This window comes from Protomyctophum parallelum (genome assembly GCF_964188405.1).
Source record: "Protomyctophum parallelum genome assembly, chromosome: 6".
NCBI lineage: Eukaryota > Metazoa > Chordata > Actinopteri > Myctophiformes > Myctophidae > Protomyctophum > Protomyctophum parallelum.
In genome coordinates this window covers 9,073,565-9,097,712 of record NC_139701.1, presented here as the reverse complement: position 1 = coordinate 9,097,712, position 24,148 = coordinate 9,073,565, and the positions used below count along the sequence as shown (strand labels likewise).

The following is a 24,148-nucleotide window of genomic DNA, read 5'->3' as shown; positions in this document are numbered from 1 at the left end:
TGACTCTCAACCAGGACATACTGTAGCAATTAACCTCCAGAGAGTGACTCAAAGTGTGACAATGCCTTTTACAGTACATTTAACAAAGCAGCTTCAGCAATGGTAAATGTGCACAAAGATGTGAAATTAATAGAATCCTTAAAGAAAAAGCCAAACAGTGTAACATAGAGAAGTTCAGGATCCATGTCACTGACATACATGTAGAAACTATGTGATGGTCAAGAAACTGGAGTGCAAAATATCCGAATAGCCAAACAGAGAGAAAGGCTCCCAGCCTCCCATCATGCCATGGATAATGTCATTCAAAGATTGAGAGATACAGACTTATACAGAGAGACGGAGAGGGAGAGGTTTATCTTGCAACATTTAACACACACACACACACACACACACACACACACACACACACACACACACACACACACACACACACAGTAAACATACTGCGCAATCATTTGTAGAGTGCACACACACACAGACCATGATTTTCATACTTGTTTAGCCACATTGCACAAGCTTTCCAGGAAACTCCCCTAGTCAACTATAAATCTAATTTACTGCAATGTGTCTCCAGCTCACACACGAACACACACAGTCATATTCTCTAACTCAAGATGGAACCGCCTATTTATTACAAGCATATGCTTCACAAAAGCTACCTCTCCTTAGTTTCTCACCAAGAAAGCCCAGGCAGACACTCACTTTTGGCAGGTCAGCTCATAATCTCTGAGCCTGACAGGACTGGATCGCGTGGGCGGAGCTTGGCCAAAGTGGGGCCTCTGGGCAATATTTGTCCCAATTTTCGTCTTGGTCCTGTGGTTCAGAATGTGATATCCCTTATGTCATCAAATGTTCTATAATGAATTCCATTTGCATCTCAAAAGTAATCATACACAATGTACTAAAAGCAACCATTCTCAACCATCTGTTGCTGGCTTTGTCAATACATGACCACTGAACAAGGAATTTATCAATAACATATTGAACGAAAAAGCATCAGGATTGTCCATATAAATACTCGCTCATTCACACGCATGACGCACACACGCAACATATTAAGTGTACATACATAATGGAATTCTTTAAAAGAGAAAGAGAGAGACATAGACAGAGTTCATATTCAGAGGTCTAGTCTAGTCCATTCTGAACGGGCACCAATTTTGGTGTCAGCATCATGTTATGCTTTATCTATTGAAAAATAGCAGATCTACAAGCTCATATCGCGCCACCGAGTGGCGCGATACGAACTTGTAGGTCTGCTATTTTTGAAAAATCGAAGAGCGACTGACATTTTTAGAATCTGATCTCAGGTCAGAATGGGTTCATCAGACCAGTGTGTGTCCAGTGGAAACCTCGTATGAATCTGATCTCAGGTCAGAATGGGCTAGTCTAGGTTGATGTGCCTTTTGAAGCACTGTCTTGGGGACTCCTGACACCCCATCTGGTTGTAACGGTTTCTGGAGGAAACCGTTACACCAACAGCACCATTATACACTAACAGTTAGCCCTGCCTCCTGTCCATGCCATCACCAACTAGTATTCCATTTCAGTGACAGACAGTGGCCTGTTCTTGTGACAGTTTCAACATATACCGGTACTAGTCTAGTATCACATACCTACAGATCACAGGCTTAATCTAGCAGATCATAAAGATATAAGAGGACTAGTGGATTGTTTAACATAACGGTAAGCTGAGACTGACTGGTTGGTTACATGGCTTACTAGTACCTTAGTCAATTGACTGACTGATAGGCATACCTACAGTAGATTTCCCAAGTTGACTTTCAGCTCAGGGATGGGTAGGGCCGTGCACAGATACACACTAGGCCCTTTTGCCCTCTTACAGCAATGTGCCCTTTTGAAAGTTTGTTATTTTTTATTAATTTTTTGTTTTGTACAATGTGAAGTTAGTGGTACATGAAAAAGGGTATATTCAATAAAAAGCTAATGCCGTACTTTTCCATAAGAATAGTAAAAGGGTTCTAGCCTGCCAACTGTCTGGATGTACAGTAGGAAACTGTTTGAGTGGAGCTCCCCTCCCCCACTACTGCAGGCTTAGCAGTTCTGCATGCAAAAGCAAGCACAATTCTGCCTCACATATGGCATACTGTTATGTATGCACTTCGCTTACAGATAGTATCTGTGCAGGTTGAGCCAGCTCTCATAGCTTGCCATGCAGTTACACCTGCTGCCAGCTACAGCCAATTCACATTGGTCTGTAATATATGCTGCAGGTCTTCAGGGGACACTTAATCAGCTGTGGAGATCCCCACTGTGGCTAGATGGTGTGGTGGCTCCAATTAGAGGAGCACGCCTACGTTAGTCATAATCACTGTCGGAATCCCATGAACCACCCGAGTAAATAACACATGAGGAATTTCATTTTCATGGATGGCAACACTTATGAACATGAAAACAACCAAGAATAACCTCATCAGTCTGGGTTAAGACTCTGCTATACTTTGCTCTTTTCCTGCAATGATATGAACGTGTAATGTGTTTGGCTTAAGATCTATAAAAATATATGGCTTTTATTTTGTACGAAAATGGGCGAGGCATTGTGAAAGGTCAGCTGTAAGGCATTTTTTGCACAACAACTGAATAGCTGTTTTCAACTGGCAAACATACCCAACAGCATTTGTTCTGAAATCACTAAATGATAATAATTTATCGAGTCTAAAAGCCTGTAGACTAGAGGCTGCGCCTCCCAACGAGACGAAAGTGCTTTCAGCTGACCGACATTGCCATCCTCAAGAGTCCCACTCGCAGTAGTAGTGCTAAAAATAAAGGTGTCACAATTATTTTCTTACCCTCTGCTTTTGGTTTTGCAGGGGAGGGGTATATTGGATATTAACTGAATGATGCGAAAGCTTTAAATTGAAAAAAATATTATGATCGTGCAGCACGACGGCCCGGGAACTTTGGCCTTCAAAATAAGGGCCTGCACTGAAAAGACCGTAGCACTGGTGGAATAATGAATGAATGAATATAGCCATTAAAGGACATCTGACGTCATTTCTCCATTCACCGCCAATGGCAAAACTTCAGACGGGCAGGAACCAGCTGACATTTGACCGGAATTCTCTTACCGTGGCCAATGGCAAATCTTGAGACATGTGGGGACAAAAGCTGTTTATAGAAGGGGCTAGCGCCCCTTGAAAACAGGCCCCCACTTGTGGCGTCATGTGGCAGCCAAGTCTATGTGTGTAGTGTTTGCTTTTAAGCAGTGACGTAATGTGGGCAGTCTGGGGCTCCTTCACTTCACATGAGTGTGATTTGTAGGGCTACTGACAGAGCTGAGAAATGTGACGCCTTGTGAGTGAGAATGAGTTGGCCTTTCAGTGCACCTATGGTGAGCACCGTGCACTCTATCTATGAGAGAGCAAGTTTATGCATGCTTTAACTATGCAGAAAAATACTGAAACATTTTGTTGTGATGGTTGACACTACAGCTATATGTGTTTTTTTGAGGGGCGCTAGCCCCTCCTACATTCATATATTAGTGTAGATTTTTGTCCTACACAAAATTCCCATTGACAAAGAATGGAGAATTTACGTCATACGCATATGTGTCTGAGCAAATTGACATGTTACGTCATGATGATGTACGATGATAAGAGCGCCCCTCACTTCACACGGGTGACAAATAGGTCAAGTATTAGCTATGACAGCATACTATACTTACACAGACCATACTGGTTTTAGGCAGTAGGCACTTAAAGAACAATAAATGTAAAATGGACTCTCTCACACTCTGTCTGTATCTGTCTCTGCCATCATGCATCCGAGTCTCTCCCCTTTGTATCGTTGCCTGTTCATTTCTATCCTAATTTTACTTTCTCGGTCAAACAAAAAGGTCAGATACACAAGGGTTAGTCAAGGACAAATCCCTCGCAGGAGGTGTGGAATTTCTAGCTTCCTTGAGGACACGGTGGATGTGTCTGACATATTTCTGGTATATTTTGAGAACAGGGGCACATTCTGGAAAAAGCGAGGCATACAACTGACTTTCTAGGCAAGCTGCTGCACAGAATTAGTGGTTCAATTAGGTGGAAAACAAAGCATTCTTTCTTTTGCCATTTCATACTACAGCCTTGTGGGAGAAAGGAACACGTTTCCTTCCAACAAGAATGTGTCACTGAAATATAGTGAAAATGCATTTGCCGTATTGTCCCGAATATAAGACGACTCTGATTATAAGACGACCCCCATTTTTCAAGACTCATTTGTGGAAAAAACTAAATCTGGTTCTTAACACTCTTATTGCTAGCCTATTCTGCTTGGCTGTCTTGGGCTATGCTAAGGGATTAACATTGGACGAAGGAACTGTTTCGGGGCCCACAGCAAACTGTTCTCTTATAGCGAGAATCACACCACATACATCAAAAGAAAGCCCAACTTGTCCACTTCAATTTTTAAAGAAATCCATTCTGGAGATATTGACCTTTTTCTAACACCTGCTTTTTCCTGCACTCTGCTCGCTTGAAAAAACAACAGAGATATGGAAGGTCAAAGTTGACAGACATTTCAGTTCATTTTTTTTATATGAACACAAATAATATCCTATACATACCATACACCGAATGAAAGCCCTCAATTAAAGTTCTCAACGGGCCCAAAAATTGTGGCCCGGCCCGATCCTACCCTAACTGGGTCGGCCCGAGGCTCAGACCGACCCTAAGAATTACCATAATGTTAAGCCCGAAGCCCGACAAAAGCCCGAAAGAAAAAAAAGAGAAAGAAAAAGCAGCACTAAATTGTGGCTCAGCGGAGCCGTGTTTCAGTGTGAAAGTGAGAACGGAGATCAACGGATTTATCAAAATAAAGGATGTATGTAACTCACGTTAGAATAGGCTATTAATGTTCCATAACTTCCATTTCCAATCATTCTAATGGATTCCATACAGTGGTGGTGGTGACTGGTGAGTAAACACGAATAGCTGCTGCAGCTCCCTCCCTTAGTTTCCCCTGAAGTGAAGTTGCTTTACGTGTAGCGTTATAAGTTATATATCACCATCATGGATCGTTTGGTGACGTTGATTAATAATTAGGTTTTATTCATCGCAGGCAGCTGGGTTAACGAGACTCAGTGCAACATGACGAAAACCCGGCGCTTCTTCAGCTGTGATTATCCGATTGATTTTATAAAATATTTAAGCATATGGCAACTTGGCAAGTTAACTGGTGGTTAGTAGCTCGTTTGGTGCCCTACCAGAGGGAAACCAGCGGTAGCAATTAAGGCAAGCAAGCAAGTCTCTCACCGTTCACTGTTCTCTCTACTGTACTGCCTGTGCGCAGTGCAGGACTGCGGGGCAGCTAGCTACATGCTGCTCTGGCCTCGTACACACATGCTGGACAGACATGATCTGTTCTGTCTGTGTTTCATGGCCGCCTCTGGCTCAATGCTTTTCCAATGGAGTCACGTGGTTTGACATGTGTGTACGAGGCCTCTGAGTCTGAAATGCCAGTGCGATGCGACCCCCGTCTCCAGTCCTCCTCCTGTCACAAGTGAATCGCCTAGCGCAGCCCTCTTCATAATAAATACATACATGTATACACAATCACATTACAAAAATAACAGAATTGCTATTTTTATTATAATAACACTCTTTTAAAAAAATAAAGAAAAAAGAACAAAATCGCGGAAAATCTCAGAGCCCGAGGCTCGGCCTGGCCCGACTAATTAGCATATTTTTTGGGCCTGGTCCGGCCCTAAAACGTTGGGTTGGGCCGGGCTTGGTCGGGCCTGGTCGGGTTCGGGCAGAGTTTGAGAACTTTACCCTCAATGTCTACTTTTAGGAGGAAAGCAATATACACATTGATCTCATGTACAGTTTGTCAGTAATTGTTTATTGAATGCAGCTTGCGGCCACCAGAGAGAACTTTCGAGAAGGCATGGACCTGAACAACTATTATTCACAAAATAAGGCCTATAGCGACATGTACATACTATATACCGTATGAAACAGAAGACTCTCTGCTTTCATAAGAAAATACTGTAATAATAATAAAAATCACACCCCTGTGAAGTGAGCAGTGCAACTGTTGCACTGCTCACTTCACAGGGGTGTGATTTTTCACAGGGGTGTGAACAATTACTGACAAACTGTACATGGGATCAATGTGTATATTGATTTCCTCCTAAAAGTAGACATTGAGGGCTTTCATTCGGTGTGTAGTATGTATAGGAAATAATTTGTGTTCATTTGTATATCTGCCTGTCAATGTCTGTGACTAAATGGCTTTTGTATGAGCTAAAGAATGAGCATATATGGGACTGATGATGGAACATATTGGGGCTACGTTACTACGTTGTTGTTACTACGTTGTTGTTACTACTTGTTAATTTTTTATGAAGATTATGATGATGACGGATCAAGACCCCCGGCGAGCAGATGGAACGATGCGAAGACGCATTGTCATTATTTATCCATCCATTATTTATCCATTGTCATCATTTATCCATCTGTGATCTGTCGCTGTGTACAGTGTATCGTTCCAACTTGGCTCGCCGAGGTTGTTGTTGACTTGTAAAGTCAGAACAGCGGCGCGTGCGTCTTGTAAATACATCATAACAAAATAACCGTTTCGTCCCTCGGGAGGCATACTATCATCCGACAGAGCATTGCTCCGAGGTGCGCTGCGGGTCGGGAGAGGGTTGCGGTTAGGTTTAGGTGTCTGCCCCGGGGGAGGTTAGGGTTAGGGTGAGGGAGGAGGTAGGTTGTCGTTCGGACCAATGCTCCGTCGGATGAAAGTACTGCACTCTCGTCCCTCGGCAATGAATGAAGGAAGGGAGACCAGACGTTAGATCCGTGCCGTGTCTATTATGGGAACAAGTCCGAGCATGTATCGACAGAAACAGAGTCTACACAAAGACGCCTCCTCGCGAGCAAACAGGGGCCCTCCCTCCCGAGACATGCAGGGGGGGAGTGAGAAACAGCTCTGCCTAGCTAGATACGATCGGAAGTCATGAAATGTGATCTGGCTAAGGGCTAGCTAGTAGCTACGCTCGCAATGGGGCCGCCATTGTGTGATAGTGAGCATTTGAGCCCCTCCCGTCCTGAGTTTCAGGAAGCGAGGGGGAAGAGGCATCTTTTTCTTTTTTTTTGTGATCACGTGATCGGAGTGTTGTGCTACCGTCCAATGCTAGTAGGTAAAGTGCTCGGGTGTGTAGAAAGGCGATTGAAAGTTATCAATAAAAACATACAGTAAACGTAAATCTCCCTTTCCCGCATCGGAGCGCTGGGAATCGAACCACGTAAATGTCCCTTTCCCGCAGAGAAACGGTTAATAAAGAAAATGGTTTATTTAAAAAAAAAATCTATAATTATTTTCATATCACAATAGTGTAAATAGAATAAAATGTAGTTTCTTGGTATATCTTATACCAGTAACAATCAAGTCTCAGGTCTCCTTGCGTTTAGTTACATAATATTAGTTCTAGGTAGGAACTAACATTAAGTAGCAATGTTGTTGTTAGGGCCAGGGGGACATTAAAAAGCGTCAGACCTCTCAGTCTGGTCAGCGCGTGTTATGAAGGAGACTATTATACAGCGCTGCTGGGTTGAATAAAGAAGGCAGATAGAAACAGATAGAATGGGTGTTTATGATGACAACGATCCAAGATGGCGCGACCCAGTGTTATGACAACAACAGCTAGCAACCCGATGCTAACGCGAGTAGCATTATGACTTGATCAATCAAAAGCGTAGCATCAACGCTAATGGCGGATTTTGGGTTAACAACAACTTTGTTGGTCTGAGATGGTATTGGTCGTGCCATTCCTCAATCTTGGTAAATGGTGCATTTTATAAAGCGTCTTTATCCAAGACGCTTTACAGAGATTGTGCATTACATTCACCCATTCACACACACATTCACATTCATGCCGGAGGAAACCATGCAAGGCACCAACCTGCAAATCGGGAATACGGAATTTTGACCTCAAACTTAAGTTCCACAATAAATACGAGTAACCTTCCAAGCGGTGACCAAGCCCTATTAGCACAGCTTCTCAAGAAAAACAAAGGCAGCCGTTGCCAACATCAGAAAGAAACATTCGCCTATCTGTTGTGACAAGTATCCAAATGTACTACGGTTAGAGTAGACCAAAGTGCCACATAAGCAACGCCAGTGAACCGGCCTGTCAGTAAAACTGTTGGCCTGAGGGTATAGAATGTTTTATCACAGCATTGTCTGTTCGGTTCCACTGGAAGACCTTAATACCTTGCCTCGCTTGCATGCACTACTAGCAGCAATGCATAATTAATGTGTCAGTCTCAGTTTAATCCTGTGATACAAAGAGTTTCTTTTGCTGATTTCAACTGACCAATGGCACTAACGCAAGGGCTGGGTAAATGCCACCTTAGCCTGTATATATCCTGGATGGAGATAATTAGATCTTAGAATTAGAAACCAATGGCATGGATTCAGTGCAGGAAAGGGAAGATTCAGTAAGGGAAACGGTTGTCAAAAGTATCGATACTATACACATGTTTAATGATATCACTGAAAGTAGCAATATAAGAAGAAAGAAAAAACAGATCTATAATCAGATGTTCGACCCAGGATGCAAAGATGGAACAACGGAGAAGAAACTCAACTGGTCCTCAGTTATCTGCACAATCTTTCTCTTCCTTTCTACAGACTAGTCTGGCAGACAGCAGACGTGCGCGCATGCACGCACGCTAGAGGGCAGCACGGGTCCACCCGGACCCGAATACCCGAGATCCGACCCGAGAACCGAGCCGGGTCGAGTGCAAAATATTTACGTGCCGTCGGGGAACGGGTCGGTTCCATTTCAAAGCTGCGGATCTCGGTTCGGGTATCTGAAATGCAGAATACCCGAAATGCAGGACCCGAGCTTTATTATATATTGTAACGATCCCAGGAACCGGAGGCAGAGACGTAGTTCCAATGATAAAGATCTCTCTTTATTATAGTTCAACAATCATCCATATAACCACAGCATTTGTGTGTGTACATGCTAGCCAGGTTTGCTCTCTCAACCTAACTACCAACACAGTCCCTCACAGGCTCACAAGCCGCGTCACTCACTCCTCCGTCCCGGGAGTCCCACCCCCAAGACAGTCCCATTGGCTAAAGCCATAGCTGGCCGCTACACTATATAAACCTTTCAACTTTAAAAATAGTTCACATACACAGTCAGTTGTGTGAAGTCAGCCTTCCGATGTGAATGTGATCCACCGCAGTTTGGAATAAAGCCTAATTATTACAGCACGTCGTCCTTTCTGATTGTACACATTGTGCAACGCAAGACACAAACTGTAGGCCTACTTAACCATGCGACGCATTGCGAGCTTGTAGATTGGCGCTTTTCAGCGCTCCTTTGTAGAGGAGGGGGTGATGCATTGCTGACGTTCAGTGTTCAGTCTCATAATCACAGTGAAAATGAGCATAATATAGGATTGGACACACCACGGGTGTAACGGGTCGTCGGGTCTTTCGGACCGGGTAGGTTTTTTTTCGGATCCGAACCTGTTTTTATCGGCTCCGGATCGGACCGGGTCCAATTATTTCGGGTCCGGTTCCGGGCCGGGTGCGGCCAATTAGAATGTTCTCGGATCCGGATCGGTTCGGTTCTGATATCACCGGGTCCGTTTCGGGCCGGGTCCAATTTTATGGACCCGTGCTGTGCTCTAACGCATGCACACGCACGCACCTGTCATTCACTCACCACAGTAGTAACTTGTGTTTTCACCAGTAGTATGTTCAGTCAGGGCTGCGTTCCAGAGGCTCAGCACCTGCACCACAGAGAAGGTAAAGGGGGTGAACAACACTTTTAAACAACTATACTTTGGGGTTGTTTGAGCTAAACATTAAATTACTTAAATAATGGAGGGTAGAGGCAGAAAGAAAATAAAAAAACAGGAAATACCATGTAGAAATAGGAGTGCTCTGTCCAACATCTTGGCTCATATCAGTGAACCACCAATCTACTGATCATACAATGTTAAGCACACACGTACATACATTCAAATAAGACTGTTTCGGTAGTGACGGTCTACTATAGCCTCGAGAACCACAGGCGTTTTGTTTTCAAAAGAAGAAAAAAAAAAGCCTGGGCAAACGAGCCAGGAAATGTGGCATAGGAGTGAACAGGGCTCCAGCGTGCGACCTATTAGGTCGCATATGCGACTTAATTTCTTATGGTGATACTTAAAATGTAATGAGGTCGCACCGGTGATACTTGGAAATGTGCGAAAAAAAGAAAGAAAAACGATCCGTTTATTTATTTATTTTTACTCCGTCTCAACACTGAGGCACGGGCGCCGGGCAGCTATTAGTAGTGCGATAATAAAGTATTACTTTCTTTTGGCTCAATCGAATCCCCTCTCTTTCTCTCTCTCTCTGCCTACCTGCAAAGTCAATGCAAAGACGATAATTGCGCAAACATGCGCAGCGCGACCTGCCGCGGTACAAACTGGACGAACCGAGGAGAATATATATTCAGGTCTGAACGCAGTTTATCCGACACAAATTAACTAATCTTTCTCAGCTGTACAATTTCAATGGAGCGCAGCGCCCATATCTAACTGCATGATGACCAGTCATGATCTACACAGACAGCCGACTCCCGACCATAGACTGTAAGCTGAGGAGGTAAACTTGTTGTTTGATTAAACATATAATGTGCCACGAAAAATAGCTTCCAAAGCTTGTTATGTTTGCATCGAGGAGGTAGCCTGTGTCCATACATGATGATCGGCCAACAAAATACATTAATCTCCCTCCCAGTGAGCGAAGAGCACTGATGCCTTATTTATTCTTCGTCGTACAAAGTGTGTGCTGAAAATGGCTGATCTACAAGCTCACAACGCGTCGCATCCGCGACATGTTGTGAGCTTGTAGATCAGCTATTTTCAGCACGCAGAGATATGCAGGCTCTGAGAGCATTTAGAAACTTTTGCCTTCACAATAAAAGTATGCAGCTTTCACAAGTTGGTCAACTTGGCCCATGAAGACAAGGAAAAGGATTAAGAATTCGATGGCATTTCACATTGCAAAAGATTTTTTCCAAAATGTAAAAATATTATAATAAGGAATGAATTTGGATAATGGTAATGGGATATTGTACAAATTGTCACTTTATTAATCCCAAAGGTTTGGACTGCATTTAATTTTCAACACAAAACCTTAAACTGACTTTCTGTGTGTGGAATATAAATATTGCCTTTATTGACTGAGTGACTTTGTGTTGGGTTCAAACCATCTACAGTGTTTTGAAGTATAACCAGGTAGGTTGCTGTTTTTTACACAGTGACCTTTGTAGGGGGTTTTATGATTCAAACCTTTAATAGTGGAAACCACTACAAAAATAAATGGCGCCCTATGTGGGGGCATGATAAGATCATGTAATAATACCACGCTATACAAAGAAAAAATGGTGCTACCTAATTTCTGGTTGCGCTACCAAATGAAAAGGTAGGTGGCACCAGTGCTACCTGTGAAAAAGTTAGTCTGGAGCCCTGGGAGTGAACCTTGTATTTCGCTACCCAATAACAGTGCAGAGGGGCGTCGCTCCAAATTTGGTGATGTCAGTGTTCTCCGCTGTGTTCTACTGGAAGGGGAGGGGAGGAGTAGGCATGAAAAAAGGCATGAAAAGGCGCAACTGGCGACGAGGTACATACGAAAAGAGGCGTCGAAAGGCGCGTGTGGAGCCGAGTGAGGAGGCGGTCCGAGGGACCGATCGTAGTGTGACTACTTAAAATGTAAGGACAAACGGAGAATTGCTGGCACCGGGTGAATTAAATAATCATTTACTCTTGGCAGTGAAAGAGTTTAACTGACACCCGACAGCCAATATAGTATTATACGTGAAGTGAAACAGAGTGTGTCTCAACTGAACAGCAAGCTGCGGCTTAAGCCTCAGCTGGCCAGTCTGTGGGGTCTGAATGGTCTTACCATGTGACCGCCGCTCATTCAGAAGCCTTGACAATGGTCCACCTCTTCAGTCTGCATGGGGACAGAGGTAGAAAACAACACGTCATTAGAGAATGTCCATTCACAACATTTCAACAAATATGTCAACTGCAGCAAGAAATGTGGTGATTTTAGTTTAGGATCAAATCAGTCCATCTCAACTTGTAGTTATGTTCTATTTGGAAATGGTTAAAACTTTAAAGTGCCCATGTCATGTTTTTTTTTGTAATTGCTCCCAATGTGCAGGTTGGTGCCTTGCATGGCTTCCTCCGCCATTGGTGTGTGAATGGGTGAATGTATTGCACAATCTATATAAAGAGTGTTGGATGAAAGTGCTATGCACCATTTACTATTTAATATGTTTAATCTGTGACAATTGAAATGGGTTGAGAAACGAAAAGGGCAGAATGCTCAAACCTCTTACATTGTGCTCATCATCTGGAAATACTCATTCTTGCTCATTTGAAATGTAGGTTAATTCATTTTGACATGAATTTATCTTTCGGATAAATACGGTAAGTATAATGACAGAAAGTGAGGAGAAATGAGCATTGGTACAAAGTCTCAAAGTCATAGTTGCGTATCTGTCTAAACGAACCAATATTCCTGGAAAAAGTCAAGCCTGCACAACCACATCCCTGGGCAATCTACCGTAATTAGGCTATACTCATCAAGCAGGTCTAATGGGCTGCACTGCAGTATGCCTGCAACATACACAACACTCATAACATACTTTCAATACATTCAGTGTGCATGGCATGGCCCTGACCATCTGCTTTTCTTCATGGAAAGCCCCTTTGTAATATGACTTACTGCCAGCTGACGGTGTGTTAGTTCGTTTGCTGACCACTTCTAGGAGACGTCCTCAAGACTGGAAACAACCGAGATAAAGAAGTAATTTATCCCCCCCTATTAACCCTCTCACCCTCATTCCCTCTTCTCCACAATCACCCTCCATCTGACTGTAGCTTCATCCCTGACCTTGTAAGCAGGGTAAACTTCTCCCATTCTGCTCCTGCTGCTCTCTCTCCCATTTTTAATGAAACATTCAAATATTGATTTTGGCACAAATTGCTGTGGCAACGGGCGCTTCTCTCAGCATATAGATCAGCCATGCCGCTACCAAAACAACAAGACTACAGCTGGGTTGCTCCAATATGGTTTAACTTTCTGGATTAACTTGAGGTTTATCTACTAATCCCATTGCAATCAAATGTAAACCTAGTTTACATTTAGTTTACAATTAATCCTGGTTAAATCTAAATCCTAGTTTAATTTCCACTTAAACAGATTAAATTCAGGTCATTTTAAACCCTACGCTGGATTAGCAGTTGTATTCAAACGACCCCAGGAGCAGGTTTATGTTAGGTCTAGGTCAGTTGTATTGAGAACATGGCTGCATATCTTCACTGGATGTGATTAGAGGGAAAAAACCTTCCTCGCAGGACAACTGGAGACAGCATAAAGCCATTAGAATGTTATAATAACAATATGGCGTTTTCCCAGTGGGATAGATTTACAAAACAGCCCTCATTAGAAAGGCTGAACCAGCTATCATGCATGAATGAGAGAAACTCTGCCGCCACCAACACTTCTTCAGCTCCTAGTAGCTTTGTGTTTTTGAGCCGCTCCAATGACTGGCCACGTGTGTATGTCAGTATGTCTGAACGAACAGCTGCAATAAATGATGTTGAGTAGCCTGCACCGCTCAGTTCACAGTACACATGTGTTTTTTATGCTACAGGGAGTTCTTACACGGTTCACGCGTGATCTTTATGGCAGTGGTTCCCAAAGTTGGGTCCGGGGACCCTCTGGGGTCCTTGAGGGAGTTCCAGGGAGTCCCCAGCTAAATGATAGTTTGGAACCAAATGAACCCTTATGGGTCTGTAACTCAGAGAGTGTGCAAATGGAACCAAAAGGACCTTAACTGGTCCATTTGGTTCCATTTGTACACTCTCAGAGTTAAATTAACATTTATTTTACAACATAAATTGGGGACTCAATGATATTGGAGTTAACAATTAACCAGAGATACTCTGAAAGACAGGTTACAGCTGGCAGTATAGGTTTTCAATTTTGTAAACATGTATTTAATTTAGCAAATATTTACACTGTTAATTTGTGAGAAATTGTGACACGTCTTTAGAATCACAGAGACACAGATAAAGGGCTGTATTTCCATGATGTAAACACGTTTTAAAAGTGAAGAGCATGGCCGTGTCCTCCACTGACTTCCAACGGGGACTACCCATTAGTCTGACCTACGTGGCCGGTTAATAAGGTGCACAATAAAAAATGTACAGTTTCCCTAAAACAGACAAGATCCTGTTGTCTACTCTGCATGAACCTTTACATAATGAGGGAGGATTACTAAAGGCAAAAATACACAGAGAAACCCTGAATTCAGTATTCAGATTCACAGTGGCCTTGTTTTAATGCCATGGCCAGATCTGAACTGAAATGCACCCATACTCTGAAACAAAATGCGTGCCATCATGGTAATTTTTCTCCCCTCATCATTAACTATTATTCAAATATGGCCAGCCTGGAGGAATATCTCAAGGCAGAGAGAATATACTGTCCACAGACGTTCACACAGGGGAGCTGCCTAGCGGGCAGCCTGTATGTTCTTCCTACTGACTAGGCAAATCACAGATGGAAAATGTCACCAGGTCATCTTCACTACTTGCAAGTGAAGCACAAACTTTAAGTTTGTAACCATTAACCATCTCAGTAAAATAAGTTAAAAAAACACACTTTATTCATTAATTAATTAAAATGCATTGCAATTGATTGACCGTTAAAATCTAAATTAAAATGAATCTATTAAACATTATTGTATAATTGACCAAATATGTGTATTTGCATTATTTGTGATATCAAACAAAATAATCTACCAACTATATTTCTTGTACATTATCAAGCACAGCCATAGATGTGTGTAAATGCTCCACTGTTCATGTAGGTTTCCACAGAAAGATAAGATAAGCTTTATTGATCCCCAAGGGGGAAATTAAGGTGGTATGGTAGCATGAGCACAGCGAAACACAGAACAGGTAAAAAGTGAGAGCCAATAGAAAACGATAGAGAATAAAATGAGGCTACCTTATGTAAGACTGGTCTAACGATCTAGCACGCTTTTCCACAACAAGTAACAGCCAACATTGCCATGTCAGCTGCCCCGCCGGCATTGGACCCTATGCATCATTATCACCGTGTATTTTCATGTGTGAGTGTGACTGACCGCTGAAAAAATACTGACATCGACCGGTTTTGTGGAACGTTGCAATATTATCCTATGACAAGCCTATTCATTGATGTTAAGCATAACAAATTGGTCTGCATTGTCCAATATGTTTGACAGTCTCTCAAGGCCTGAAAATAATGTTGTGTCAAAGTTTCTTTAAATGGAGAAATAATACCATTATAATATGCTTAACTCATCATTAACATTAGGGGGAGGCAAACAATATAGGGTGTGCAAGAAATTATTATTAAATTTTAGCTACATCCTGTAGCCTATCTTTGACAAGAAAGACATAGGACTTTGGTGAAAGAGATGCACCTGCACAAAAGCGCAGTCAATGGCGTGACGCATGTGTCGTTAACGACCGACTTGTTTTTGTGACCCGAGAAGGACAGAGTACACACATGGCCTAGTTGCAAGATGGCTTGGACTGGGAAATATCGAATAACCTCTCTCTCTCTCTCTCTTCCATTTAGAAGTGCATTCTGCAGCATGGCATTCTGCCAACTTGGTGATGATGGAAGGAAGCTTCGGGGCTGGTGGCCAGCAGGTTAACCTTTTGAAGCATAATTTCCGTGTCTAGAGCTGTACTTGTATGGAAATATAAGTATAATATGGAAGCAAAGATATGAGTTAAAAACGGAAATGGAAGTAATGGTGGTTAAGGGCTAGGGTGACACAGATGCGTTTCAGGTCTTAATGAAGGAGTGCATTCTGAAGCATGGCATTCTGCCAACTTGGTGATGGAAGCTTCAGGGCTGGTGGCCAGCAGGTTAACTTTTTGAAGCATAATTTCTCCAGAGCTAGGCTTACTCGTCTAACAATAATCAGCCATTTCATTCTCGTTCAGCAAAGTATGTGGATATGCACAGATATAGGCCTTTTATTTAACCTTTATTTAACCAGTAAAAACTGGAGACTGCGTCTCAATGTGGCCTATTGCCTACACTTTTCATCAAATAGTGTGTGTGTGTGTGTGTGTGTGTGTGTGTGTGTGTGTGTGTGTGTGTGTGTGTGTGTGTGTGTGTGTGTGTGTGTGTGTGTGTGTGTGCACGTTCAGATAATTTCTGACACTGCGGGAATGATTTATTGTACACAAATCATTTCCGAAAATCGCACTCGGTGTGTAGGGACCTTGAGTCTGTCATACCAGCTCTATTAGCCAGCTTCCTTGTGTTCTGACGGCTGTACCCTGGGTAGGCCACCCAGCCTGGCCGAGATCTCTTTTCTAGATCTATAGAGATCTATAGCGTGACATCATCATCATCATCATCAATTCATCATCATACCCGGAAGTTATGCTACTTTCTGGCCTTGACAGCCCATCCACCCATCCAAACGGAAAAGTCCTATCTGATTGCATTAAACAATGTTAAACGACGTTAAACATAGACCGCATACCCCAACATCCATAGACTAGGAGGCAGACATGCTTTTATCCATTCTTTTGTGCATTTCAATTACACAATAATTCAGCCCACAATGAACTTATCTGTAATAAATATAATTACATTGAATAAAAACCATTTATTTACGTTCCAGGTTTTCAACTGACACATCAGTTTGTTGGAAACAAGCATTTCACATGCGGGTTAGCATGTGCATAATTACGCATTTACTGCCATTTCTTTGTTCAGCTTGAGGGATTGGAGTCAAAATGTAATCGACAAGCATGATATAGTGAAGGGGGGCTGGTGTGACATCTTTCTGGGTGTGCCTCAGATCCGCCAGCTAAAATCCTGAAAATACCACAAAGTGCACGTCTCGCTTCGCTATACACAGACTGACCTGGTCCACACATCACGGACCTCATTGGCACGAGTTATGTTATGTCACTTTTCCATAGTACCGCCTCTACTCTTCTTTACTCAGTTCACTTTAGGGCATTCACTTCTAGTCATTTTTACTAGTTGACTAGTTGCCTAGTTTACTAGTCAACTAGTTGTTTAACTACTTTTAAATAAATATTTGTACAAAAACTGTGTACATTGGTGACTATAACTATAATCTACCTGATCTTGAGGCCTACCAAAAATAAATCTTATCAACTAGTCAACTAGTACCAACAAGGTTGACTAGTGGATTTACTAGTCGACTAGTTGAATAGTCGACTAGTTGAATAGTCGACTAGTTGCTTAAAGCCCTATAGTTTACTTTGGTTTTCCACTCATTGGACTGCCTCTTACTACCTCCTCCCCCTGGAGATAGATAGCAACACCCATGAAAACTGTCCTGGCTGTCTCCACTTTAAAATAACAGCCCATCAAAACACATTTCTGGGAAGATTAAAGCAAGAATTAGGCCATGCAGTTGCTCAACATTGATTCATTTCTAGTTCAAACATGTTTTAAAAGAGCACAACAACACACTGAGAACTACATAAATGCAAGAAAATTGTTCTATCAATTCAGTATCCATTCTGCAAACAGACAACAACATAGACAACATAGACAAACACAGTCAAGTCTTATCTCACTGATGTCATTTGTTGTTGTTTAAACCGCCTTTCTAAAGCTCGTCGTCAAAATCCATCTCAAATCGTAGCTCCCAAGACCTTCTAAAAACAACCCCTTTACACAAGCAGATACACGGTGTACACACAGCTTCTGATGTAACCTTTGTGTTCCAACTCAAAAAGAATTATTCTGTAAATGGCATTTCTGTGTAAAGATTGACACCAAATGATTGAAGGTCTTTTCAGACGGGAAGCGACTGACACGCATAATAGCATAAAAGCTCGCTTCATGCACACACCTGCCAACTGGGTTGTGGTCAACATGCGACACGCAGATCAGGCCTGTTACAATTATTACACAATCGTCTAATCGCAATTACTTTTCTCATAATCGTCATAAATCTACAAAAGCATTTTTTGTATATTCTTGATTACGAAGCCTAAATGTCCAAAAATACAATTAAATCGTTAATCGCAATTATTTGTGTGACAATAAATGGTCATCTTAAATTTTTTAATCGTGAAAACAGGACAAAGATTTGACACAGCTGAAGCAGGGCTGTTTACTTAGTTGTGGAGCGATTGCCTGTATATTCCCATCTCCATCAGAAGAAGCGCAGTGCAACTCCGCTGATCCAAGCAAGAATGTAGGCGCTGTGTCGCTTCCCGTCTGTAAAGCCCGTTAGTAACGGAGGGGGTTGGTAATCATTGCAAAGCGTGCATAGGCCAAGTTGGCCAATTGGATGGAAATCCAAATGTCCAGTCAGTGTTTCCATAATTTAATCTCCCAAGAACAGATTCAGAGTGGCGCTACTGAACATGTGGGCAGGGGCACTCAGAACGTGTGTATACATTGGTGTTAGTGGGATTGAAAACATAGGCGACCCACCAGAAGAGGAGGGCTGAAGGCGGACCAACATCCGGATATGCACTTTCTATTGGGTGGTGTCCCCAGAGGCAAATTCAAATGGAAACAAACAGCAGAGGGCACTGTTTTTTCTGATGGGTTCCCAGATTGTCCATATTTACAATCCCCCCCCACCCCACCCCCTAGAGCTACATTTGTACGTTTTTATCTGTGTCTGCCACGTAACATAATCAGGGTTTTTTTTACATTTTAAGTACAAAGATATGTTCAAAGCGGTAAATCTTGATATTTCCTAGTCTTAGCTTGAATTGGTCTTACAGTATTCTGACTAGAGTGGGACCTTATCCTGCAGGAATGACGTAAGAATGTCCCTCTAACCTTCCAATTCTCAACCAGTCTGCATTTTAAAAGAACAGTTATTATGCCTTGATAATCTCTTATGTTATGATTATCATCAACAAACAGCCAACGTAAACCAAATCTCACAACAGGCAGATTCTTCAGTGGGCCACATTAAATGCTGCCAGCCTGCCACCCTTCTACGAGATGTAAAACAAAAGTTCCCCTCATAGAAAAACAGGGAGTTTATAACCCCACACGCTTATCACTCAAAAACCACCATAATAATCTCCAATCATACATTGCTTCTGTATCAATAACATGTTAAAACCACAAATCCAAAAAGGTTTTCCACATCAAGTTCATCTTTTTAATACAAGCCTAAACGAGGCCATATGGAACAAGCCTATAACCAAAGCCTTGGGTCGTTCGGATTTAACACTGTATTACAGACAAACACATGGCTCTCTTTGAAGCAGCGCTGGGCTTTGGCTACGCCTGCACCACCAGTGTAGTGCAATGATCCCATGACATTTAGCCAGAGCTAAATGGAGCTTTCACTCTCTTATGAAGCACACACAGGCTTGATGTTCAGAGAGACGCTGCCCAGGGCTCCCTGCCTGCCTGGGATATATAGGCTAGTAATACCTCGTTGACTGCCAGGCAAACAATAAAACATATACATCAAGAATAAGATAAGAAAACTAAGATAATAAGAAAACTTAAACACATTAAATGAACACATTAATTCCTTTGCTGCCCCTAGTGTTAGCATGGTTGTACTGCCCCACTCAACAAGCTCTATGGAGCTTGTTGTCCTTCCGGGTTTAACAGGAATGTTCCGGAAGTGGAACGACACCACACAACACAGCCCACAGCCTTTAGCTAGCAGAACAACCTGATACACATTGCGATACAAAATCACAAATGATTTACGATCTTCGGGTTATAATAGAGGCTCAACGGAGCTGGATTTAGAAATTGCATCGCTGCTGGTGAAGGAGGAGGGCTATTCTACCCGGAGCAATGCTAAAAGGTAAACAAACGGTCGGCGCGTTCATATATGGATTAAACGTCTTATAAGCGTAGCTGGCATAGATAGCTCCCAATAGCCTAGCTACGTTTATAAGCGTATATGGCAAGAAAATAATTAAGACATTAATAATAATGAACAATGTTAAGTACACAGGAAAGGGACATATTTTGTTCTTTTTGTGTGTGTGTGAGAACCAGGGTTACACAATTAAGTATCCTAATGTTATCAAGAATTGAGATTTCAAACACTGTCAGGCTAACTGCTGTCATTATGACAGCCGTTGACTGGTGGAGTAAACGTGACAGGGGGGTCAGGACAGATCCCTGAGGTGAGTCCGTGATAGAGAATAACAATTAATCTCACAAGTGAGAAACTCAGCATGTAGGGGTGGCCAGGGGGATAAGCAAGCCAATTACAAAATTCAATTCATCCACGGTAAAATGAGCCAAGCCACTTATGTGGGTGTTTTAGCACTAATGGCAGTAAACAACAACAAAACCCCAAACACAAGTATTTTGAAATACTGTGTTAACTTCCTGTTGATTTGTATTAGGAAGAAAACCGGCCGGACTGGATCGGTGGATCCGGATCTTCAAATAGTAAAATCAACAGGACGTTAACATTTTTCAAAAAAAAAAAAAAAAACAACACATGAATTTGGGTGATGCTCTATATTGTCTGAATCAACTTTGTTTGTGTTTGTTTATGCACTAAAAGAGTGACTAAAAGAGCGTACAATGAAGAATATTTTGAATTATCAATTTCTAATCACTGGAGAAATTTTAAGCAATTTAAAGTACAGTACTACTCAAGTAAATGTACTTAAGTTACTTTCCTCTACTGACTACAGGCCTGTAAACATCAAAGCCTGGTAGTGGCTGCAGTAGGGGCCTGGGGGAGGGGCGCTGCATGAGAAACCGGAGCATTCTTTAGAATGTTGAACTTGACCCCTGGGGTAGCCCCACACACCACATGACGGCTGTCAACTCTCTCACTCTCTGCGTGTGTGCATGTGCGTGTGACTGTGCGCGCGTGCGTGTGTGTGTGTAAACGTGCGCGCACGCACACACACACACACACACACACACACACACACACACACACACACACACACACACACACAAAGGACCTTATTGTACTGTTAGATCATCTAGATCTTTTACACAAAATATGTACCCTTTCTAAATGAATAAAATAATACAAATATAAATCAAGGGCTAGGGTTTGTATTTGAATATCTAAATTGTTTGTATAGACACAGAGATACATGCCAGATGCTGGCAGCGATGAAGTTTATTTATTTTATTTTGCATCTTTCGAGCTAGTAAAAACAGAAATCACCACAGCCCATCGACAGGGTTGGTGCCCCTTCAACAGCCGACCCTCTGCCAAACTCCACAACGCCCTTGAGGCAGTTTTATTTCCCCCCCAGTCTCCTGGTAGCCTGGTTTCCAGGCCGACTCACTGCGTTACGTGATTTGTTTCGTCACTTCGCTACTCAGTCTGGCCTGCCCATAGGCTTATAAATAAATAGAGACGTCGCTGAGAGGAAACAGTGAAGCGGAATGGACATGGCGGCCGAAAGTAGGCACTGCAGCTCGAGCGGCTGGGCCCCATATGGGTGCGTACGTGACGCACGAGCACGCACGCACGACTCGCGGTGCTCGTCCATGCTTTCAGGCCAAGCGCGTTCACGAGAGCTCCGTTGAATTGAATACAATTCTATGACGTAGATGGGGCCCCATCTGGGCTCCGCCCACCACTTTTCCAACACGGAAGAAAGTTCGAGGCTCGAGAGTAAAACCTAGGGTAAAAATCACACCTGTGTGAACTCAGTGGTGCAACTCCCCTCTCCCCCCTACCCTCCTCTTTCTCTCATTAGCAAGCAACAGTGCAGCACTATCCGTCTCTCTGTTTCTGGCACAACAGCGCCCCTACTGGTACTAATAGTCATACTGGTGCTCATTAACGTCCGTCAATAGTTAGGCTGCGTGTTTTTAAATAATAGCGCTCCGGTGTTTATAGCTTCTCTTTTTTGCAACTTCTAACTTTCTCCAAGGCATAATTTCTTGAAGATTGGCCTTCTGCAGCACCTTTCAACGCCATCCAGCTAGCTGAGAAGCTCTCAGCAACCTGGATCACTGGACACCGACAAATTCTTATTGGTCACTTTATATCTTTTGTTTTTTGTTTTTAATTGTTATTATTTCAAAAAAGCTAACATTTTCATGAATGTAAAACAAAATGCAATGACATAATGATTGTAGATCTGCTATTTTCACTAGTATGAGTCCAAGGCAAATAAATGTCTAGTCTCTCTTTTGGGTCTTGATTCCGAACTAAAATGTTTAGGAACCTGACCTGGATTTCAGATCACCTCACCAGCAGACAACAGTGCAGCGGACTGTAGGCCAGGGCAGCCTGTCAGATGTGCTGGTAAGCAACCACAGCACTCCCCAAGGAACCATGCTGTCACCTTTCCTGTTCACTGGCGTCTACACCTGACCTGCCTTCCACTTCAACTCGAGTGACACCTACAGAAGTTCCCCAAAGACTCCTCCATTGTAAGGCTGCACGGTGAGTGCCTTTCACACAAGCGGTAACATGGAAGTTTTGTTTTCCAGAAGTCAGGATTGCGAATGTCCGACTCACACTCAAGACCACCTGCCATTCAAAGAACGGCCTTGTCGCTGCCAGCTCTTTTCTGGATATTTTTTAGGTTTAATGTTTGTTTTTAGTTCAATATCTGTTTTAAAAACGCCATTGACAATGAAGAGAAATTAATGTTTGTTTTGACACCGTTTGTTTTACATCATCATTACATCACCTAATCATAGCAACATGAGTTAGACTTTAATATATTAACGCCCCTCACTTCACACGGGTGTGATTTTTTATTAGTGTTTGAGTTGGAAATATTCAACGATCTCCGTGATTGGAATGGAACTGGATGTAAAGCTGGTTGCAGAGGGGAGGGGGTGGTTGCGGAGTTGGGGATATAAGGACGATGCTGGATGCTATCCTGGTGTCTTCCATCTAGGGCCTTGTTTTTTCAGTTTTGTTTATCAAAATAGATTGATAAACGTCAAGATCTGCATTGTGTGTTACCAACTGATTCTTGTCTGAATCGTGAAGGGATTCTGGAGCACTTGCAGATACACTAACACTACTAGGATGTACATTGCCAAACTGAAACAGATGGCTGTAAGGATCACTCAGGCGACAGATTGAATATTCATCCAGATATACTCATTATCATATATTTAATGATGAATTGATGATACTGATCTAGACCTGTAAATCGAAAATAAAGTATATTCCATTATTTGTTTTTTTGATGGTGGTGGACAGGACTGTCCAACACAGGGGTCCCCAAACTACGGCCCACGGGCCGTATACGGCCCGCCATGTCATTTTATGTGGCCCGCCTGCCTCAAGCTCTTTTTTATTTTGGGGAGACACTCAGGGGGACACTGGGGAGACACTGGGAGGCACTGGGGAGACACTGGGGAGGCACTCAGGGGGACACTGGGAGGCACTGGGGAGACACTGGGGAGGCACTCAGGGGGACACTGGGAGGCACTGGGGAGACACTGGGGAGGTACTGGACATTTCATATCACACACACACCATGGTGCCAACAGCTTGGCATGGCGCGATTTATTTCAAGCATGGCGCCAACAACATCGTGCAGGAAACCCTGTGCATGTACAGTACATGCACTATGCAGCCCTGTAGTGCTGCATGTACAGTACGTGCACTGGTTATTAATATTTGGTTATGTGTGGCTTTCTGGAAAAAAATAAATGTTTACGTTGGCACCCCTGCGATTTAACACAGTTTCTGTTACAAACTGACCCAGAGAAGAATCAGAGAAGGGAAAAGTTATGTGGCCCTCACAGGAAAAGGTTTGGGGACCCCTGGTCCAACACATCAAGATTCCAAAATATCTGCCCGGTGTCGAGTCAGTCGGACCGATTGTCCAGAACCGCCCGGGCAGAGCCTCTGGACAGGGCCCCTTGCCCATATATAGAGCGGGCCTGTTCTGACATCACAACGCTCAGTCAGATACAGAAATATCCATATATGGGCATAAAAGAGACACAGATAAATGGGTGGAACTGCTACTCCATATATGGAGCTGGCTTGTTCTGACATTATTCTGACATCTGCATACTCTTGGGAATGGCTGACAAAGAACTCCATATATGGGCAAAAAAGGGAAACAAAGGGACATAACGGGGTGGGGAATGCATTTCC

The 24,148-nt window shown here is 42.9% G+C and overlaps 1 protein-coding gene across 8 annotated transcripts in view; it reads right to left on the bottom strand.

Annotated features, from left to right (window-relative positions):
• Positions 1-24,148, bottom strand: part of tbl1xr1a (TBL1X/Y related 1a) — a 58,917-nt gene that overhangs the window by 25,460 nt on the left and 9,309 nt on the right. For 4 of the 8 annotated variants that reach the window (XM_083767958.1, XM_083767957.1, XM_083767964.1 and 1 more), the window contains 2 exons: positions 11,926-11,976; positions 9,698-9,764 (listed from right to left, as the gene is read on the bottom strand). The gene's annotated coding sequence lies outside the window, so the exon portion shown is untranslated. Of the gene's footprint in view, positions 1-9,682; positions 9,765-9,898; positions 9,960-11,925; positions 11,977-24,148 lie in introns of all 8 variants that reach the window. The other 4 variants (XM_083767959.1, XM_083767962.1, XM_083767960.1 and 1 more) reach the window with 3 other exon arrangements.